A 6,967-nucleotide genomic window follows, 5' to 3' on the forward strand; every position below is an offset into this window, starting at 1 on the left:
AAAACATAGCAATAAATTCTTGAAACTTAAGAATCAAAATTTGTTGTAGTGTGATACAAAGAACTGTAAACAGATGGCATTTGAACTCAGTATTTTGGCCTTAAAATGGCATTGCAATGTAGTTTAAGAGCTTTATTCTCTAAATTGGAGTGCATACTCGCCTAGGAGTTAGAACCCACAATTCCATCAGAAACTTTTATACCGTAAACTTCCCTGCTTGACATGACAACTTCCATGAGAATTGTTGTCCACATAATCCATTGTGCAGCAGCTCTGCTTTGGATGCCTATATAGAGAGGACATGTACCTAAAAAATTATGACTGGATGCTTCACATTCAATTCCCACTTGCCTACGGAATATTTGATGAAGATCACTAGTTTTTCTGGACCACCTCCATGTATATCTTTAGGATCAAAAGAAAGGATATGTGAACTGACATGAGTGATGTTAATAATCTACATGTGCTGTTTGGAATGCCACTGGTTTGGATATGATTTGTGAGGCCTGAAAAATTTTGAGATTTATTAGACAGTCACTGGATCATGATCAGAGGTGGTATACATTATCAAGAAAAAAGACTTCTTATCTATCTTTAGGATACGCTGGGCTTGATATACTCTACAACTATTAAGAGGAAAATGCAGTTCCATCATCTGTCGCATGCCATAAAGTTGAGGAAAATGAAGTTGATTGATGAACCAGAGAGAGTATGTCAATGCAGAGAGCTTTTCTTGGCCACATTCACCTAATAAAACTTTGGATCTTCCAAAGGTTTCCAATGTATAATATGTTTGCTGAGGAGGCAAGTTTGCCTTACTAACCATATTTATTGTGCTTCTGAGTAACTGCAAATGGAAGATGATTTCTTCTGTGACTCTAGCGTTCTATATTTCTATTGTTTCTAAAGTCCTCCAATATGTATAAACAAATTGACGTCACTTACAAAGTCAGTCATGACATCTATGGATCCTACCATGTTCTGAAAATAATCTGAAAGATTGAGTTCTGGAGGAACTTAAACAACTTTCTGGATATCATTATTGTGCCACTAATCATCGGGAGAACTTCTGGTTAGAAAAGTTGTTTTCTATACATATAATATGATTTAATCTGTAAGAATCTGTTAAAATTTCATCCTAATGGTTTCTAGTTAATTAAAGTGCAACTACTGAACTAAAATTACCATTACAAATTCAGATACACTGCAATTATTGCTCATGCACATCTATCTTAGCTTTTGTTTCATGTGAATACTGCTGGGAAATATAGATAATAGTGGTTTTGTCATTGGCTCATCCTCTTTTAACACTTGATCGTACTTGAGTAGTATAATGGAACTATATTGCAGTCCCTGTGGCTTGACCTTCCCAAGATATATCGTGAGGACCCATGCGGGCATTTTTTTTAGTCTCACATCAACAATACACTAGATAGATCTTGAGTATTTATACATGATCAAGGAATCTAAATATCACCGGATTGTTACATACACAACAACATCTCTAAGTCCTTTCAAGTAGGAAAGCACTTATTTGATCTTCATAACTGATAGACGATCTTTCTGAAAATTCTCATATCCTTAATTCTCTAGATCCTAAGATCAAGCTTGGGATGGACATTAAGAACATAAATAAACCCTGCAATGCCTCTGAAACATCTATAGTCCCAGACCTTTATATATGAACTGAATGTATTTCTATTGAAGCCCATTGATCATAGCCTGACGGAGAGTAGCTTGGCTTCTAGAGATAGCTCCTATCTAACTATAACACAATACTTCTAGACTGTAATCTTGCAAAGATCCTTCCTCGCACATCCTGCTTGAGAACCTTAATTGTAGAACCATGGACCTATATTGTGAAAATTATTATCATTTGGAGCATATCTTGCTGCCAAATTTGAGTACTTAGGTCTTTAAGATTCAGTGGATTGCATTTGCAGTACAAATATCTGTTTGAGAAGGCAAACTCTACAAAGCTGGACGAACCCTTCATTTGACTTCAAAAAGTAGTTAAGTCGCCACGATCATTTTCTCGGGCTTTCGGAGTCAAAGAAATGAACGAAGGTCAATGTGGACATTAAAAAATTTGTAGAGAAACCTACTTTATCAAAGCACAATCTTGTAATGCCTCCAAAGCATATTTTCACGCACCCTGCAAAGCTTGCATTGGATCATAAACAAATCGCTAATGTTCAATTTTTTTGAATGTGAACCTCCTACAAGTTGTATATCAATACGCAAGTTATTTATATATTATTTTATGGTTACTTGCCTGTAGAGGTGGGCATTGGGCCGGGCCGCCCATGGTCCGGCACGAAGCGGGCCGTGTCAGACACGGCTCATAAAAGGGGGCCGGGCTGGGTTAGGGATTTTTGGCCCGCGGGCCGAGCCCGGCACGGCCCATAAGGGCCTGAGCTGGCACGATTCGTGGGCCAAGCACGAATTTATAGGACTCCAATTTTTCCCCCCCAAAATATCCTTCAAATTAGCCGTTTTATGGCTGTTGGGAGGGGCAAAATGGGTAAAAAGCCACAAATAGCCGTTATGGGCCAAAAAAATAGGCCCATAACGGCTATTTTTTTTGTACAGGCACGGCCCGTTTCATGCCCGGCATGGCCCGCCACCCCACGGGCCTAGGGCCGTGCCGGGCTTAGGCTTTAGGTTAAGTGGGCCATGCCAGGCACGGCCCGTTTGGTCTGTGGCCTGGTGGGCCTGGGCCGAGCCAGGCCCGGCACGGCCCGATGCCCATCTCTGCTTGCCTGTGACTGAAAATTGTTCCAGCAGTACATTTATATTCAAGAGTTATTTATTGCTACAAAATGAAAATATTAGCGACTTTGTATGGCTTTGTTTTGTGATTATCAATCATGTAAAACTGATGTAGAGCATGTGCATTTCCTTGACACTTGTATTAGTAATGGTGTCCCTGAGTTTGATGCTTAGATTAGAAAGAATAAAAGTTATACAAGGCCTGAGTGATTTCATCATCTATTAGCAAAATAAGATCTCAGTTTTAGAATACGTGGGACCATCATATAGGAAGATACCTACCGCAAGACCAAAAAATAGTTATTTATTGCAATACCAAAAAATATTTTCTCCATGCACCAAAGCATGATTGACATCCAATCAGTATCTGTCTCTAGCTCTGCTACAAAATATTTCTGTAATATCTCAATGACTGTATTTTGACCTTCTCTATTCTGGATTATACTGTAGACATGCCACTGGAATTGTGATTTTCATGTAGGGAATTGATGCTGCACTTCTTAAAATTCATAGCTATTGATCATGTTGTTTCTTAAATTATTGTGTGATAGCCACAAATTTAGCTTTCAGTACTTCTTAAAATTCCGTCATAGTAGGTTATTAACCATGCTTACTCTAGGGTTAATCCAATCAAATTCCTGGATAGCAAGATTAGAAATAATTTCAAACTGTAACAATTTCATTGATTTCGTTCTTATCATCCCCTTACTCTTGCAAGTCTACATATGATCAAAAGTACATACGACATATCTCCTTTGAAGCCAATGTGCTAGGCATCTCCTCATGACTGATTATGTTCTCATTGGCATTGTCAGGATTGTAATTGGGTCACACTTGTCTGAGATGCACTCCTTTTGTTTTTATTTTGTGAAAAATGGTGACTGAAGAATAGAGATGGACATCGGGTCGTGCCGGGCCAGGCCCGGCCCAGGCCCACCGGGCCACAGACCAAACAGGCCGTGCTTGGCCCGGCCCGTTACTAAACGGCACGGCCCGCTTAATCTAAAGGCTAAGCCCGGCACGGCCCTAGGCCCGTGGGGTGGCGGGCCGTGCCAGGCACGAGACGATGACGGCGTCGGCGAGGACGGTAGAGGAGGAGACGACGCGGAAGGGGCAGACGGAGAAGTCGATGGCGGTGGTGGTCTCGGTGCCGAAGCGGAGCGACTGGATGCGGCAGCAGTCAATGAAGTTCGGGCCGTGGATGCCGGAAGGGAAGCCCGGGAAGTTCTCAATGTCGGTAGTGGTGGTGAGCTGGCCGCTAGCGGTGATGCTGTTGGCCAGCCAGCCCTCGAAGAGGACGGGCCGTAGCTCCGCCCTGCCAGCGCAGATGGCCGCGGTGTGGGCGGCGGGACTGCTGCCGATGATGCAAAGGCGGGCGTGGAGGGTCTTGCCGGCGGCACCATCCCTCGACGGAGAGGAGGCGGAGGAGGAGGAGAAGGGAGAGGACGGCGAAGAATACGTCGGGTTGGGTTCAGAGGGCCACTTCGGCGGCGGTTTGCCAGCGGCAGTGGCGGACGGCCCGGGTTTCTTGAAGCAAGCGGCGAGTTTGGTGTAGAAGCGGACCAAGACCCTATTCGGGATTAGAGCTACGGGGTTCAGAGTTCTATAGAATGGGACTGGTGGGTTAGGATTTGGCCATGAGGGTTTAAAGGAGAAGGGCTTGCCCGCGGGCCGTGCCGTGCTTGGCCCACGAATTGTGCCAGCCCAGGCCCTTATGGGCCGTGCCGAGCTCGGCCCGTAGGCCAGAAATCCTTAACCCAGCCCGGCCCGTTACTGTAGCAAGCGGGCCGTGCCTGGCATGTCTCGCTTCGTGCCGGGCCGCCCATGGCCCGGCCCAATGCCCACCTCTACTGAAGAACAAGGATATATAGCTAACAAATGGTGGCTTAAATATATACGTATACATATGTTATATATATGAAAACCAAATGAAAAATATGTTCCTCTGTTCACCTGCCTTGCTTGTTCAATTGATCTCTGGCATCTTAAATTCTCAAGTTCAAGACTTCATAATTTTCATCTCTTGCACCAGGTATGAGGTTTAAGAAAATTGCTGTCATTTAATCAATGTGGCATATATTATACATTATGTATTTTTTTTAAATGCAATTTTTTGACTCAGTGGTTCAACCCTGCTACATCTTTGGGTCTTCAATTTGTATATGGCCTTCTCGCCTAACATCCAGAGTTAGTTTGAAGCCTAACGAGGATATCACAAGTTACACTGAAAACTACATGAATAATGGCACAGAACCCTCTAAGATGATATAAACAGATAAATAATGCCTTTTGAAGTCAGAATTAGTTTGACATGTGCCAGAGATCTCTCTGATAAATTCCTCTATGAATCTACTCTTAGCTTATATGTGTTGGTCAACCATAGCATGCTCCTTTGGATGTTCTGTCTTTAAATAATTTTTTCTGTAAAGTATATCTAGAGAGCAATCTTGGGAATAGAGGATGCATAAAGATTGCCTAAAATTTATGGTTCCTAATGTTTTAATGAGCAACCAATGGAACTTGACTATGAATGCTAATTGTTTGGTTTGCCTGCTTCAATGTATTATATTCCTTTTCTTTCTCTTTGCTTGTCTTATATTCTTGATCTATAAGGTTCTACTGCTATAAATTTGTGTGTATGTATGCATGTAAAAGGTTCTCTCGCTTATCTTGTCTTATATTCTTGATCTATAAGGTTCTATTGTTATAATTTCTGCAAGATCTAGCTTTCATCTGTTTGCAATTTAAAACCAAGAGTCTGGAGTATTAAACATATTAATATGGTTAATTGTGTTATAACTTAGAATCTATTGCAGCAACAACTGTTAGCTCAATTAGTTGACCCCTCTCACCAAATTTGTTGTAGACCTTTTTGTGAAGGACATGGAATTGGCTAGCAGGATGCTATGCAATGGAAGAATATGAGTAGGATTACTCTTTTTCGATAAATCATCATTAATACATAGATTGCATGCACAATAAAATAGATGTGTACCTGTGGAGGAGGTTGAAGAACACAAAAAGGTGAAAGAAGATGGATGGAGATTCTCTAGGCACCACACAAAGTGCTCGCACCTGGCAACCACTCTAAGAATTTCTCGGTAGTCTCCATGTCATCTCAATTTTCCTCTTCTTCCTTCCATCCTATCTCTTTTTTTCTTGGGAGCTAAGGTTTCTACGCCTTTACTTGGACACCCTTAATCATTCTTTATTTTCTCCAAACACTCTTACCCTTACACCACCCACTCTATTTATAATACAAGGGGCCAGCTTAGGATGGAAACCCTAGGCCTCTTGCCACCATCCAAGGAAACTGTAGGTCTATGGTCGCTACTATGTTTAAACCTCTGGTACTTGGCAGCTTCCTATTAAACATTAGGCTTTGACCGACTGCCTTGAGGTTTTTACAAATGTAATCGGCTACCTAGGGTTAGCCCTTGGAGTCGACTATATCAAAAACCCATATGCCAGGTTGAGCTAGGTTCGATCCATAATACCACGCCAATGATTTTTCTCATGCCAGCCTAGATGAACCAATCCTTGTACCAAGCGTCAAATTCACCTACTCAATAAGATTGAGCCCGAGTTTGGTGAGAACTCGAGAGTGTTGGAAGTAAAGTTTCTCTAAAGCCATTTACATATTTAAAATGGAGAATGGTTCAGAAATTATGGCTTCTCCTATCCACACAAAGTCATATACAGATAGGGTATGTATCGTACATTGGTCATAGAGCTAGAAAAAAATCTATGAGTACTCCGAGAATTGTCCAAATGGAGAAAGTGTTTTTCACGAGAAGGATTGGATGTTTCTAAATACTCAAAATTTATTATCAGCTATGGATTAAGTCGGGCATTGTATCTGTAAGGCTGTTGAGGTGAAAAGTAGCTTCATGGAGTTTTTTCTTTATCTAGGTGAGACCTTATGCTGATACTAGAAATGCCATCATAGTAAACGATCAATGTACGTAATCTACCTCACAAACTACTGTTAGGATTAAATATATAAACCAAATGCATGAGTTTGCAAATGGTTCCTTGACTTGCAGGATAGAACACTCTAATATAATCTAGAGGTCAATAAATTTGCGGCCAAACCATGTATCGACCATGATAAAAAGGTCCTTGTGCTTGATAGGAAGGATAGTGGTTTACTAGATTCAGATATGACTAAAGGACATATTGTCGAACATGAAAA

This window comes from Phoenix dactylifera, chromosome 18 (assembly GCF_051530095.1).
Source record: "Phoenix dactylifera cultivar Ajwa chromosome 18, Ajwa_hap1_PhDact_Kaust_v1.1, whole genome shotgun sequence".
In the NCBI taxonomy this organism is placed as follows: Eukaryota; Viridiplantae; Streptophyta; class Magnoliopsida; order Arecales; family Arecaceae; genus Phoenix; species Phoenix dactylifera.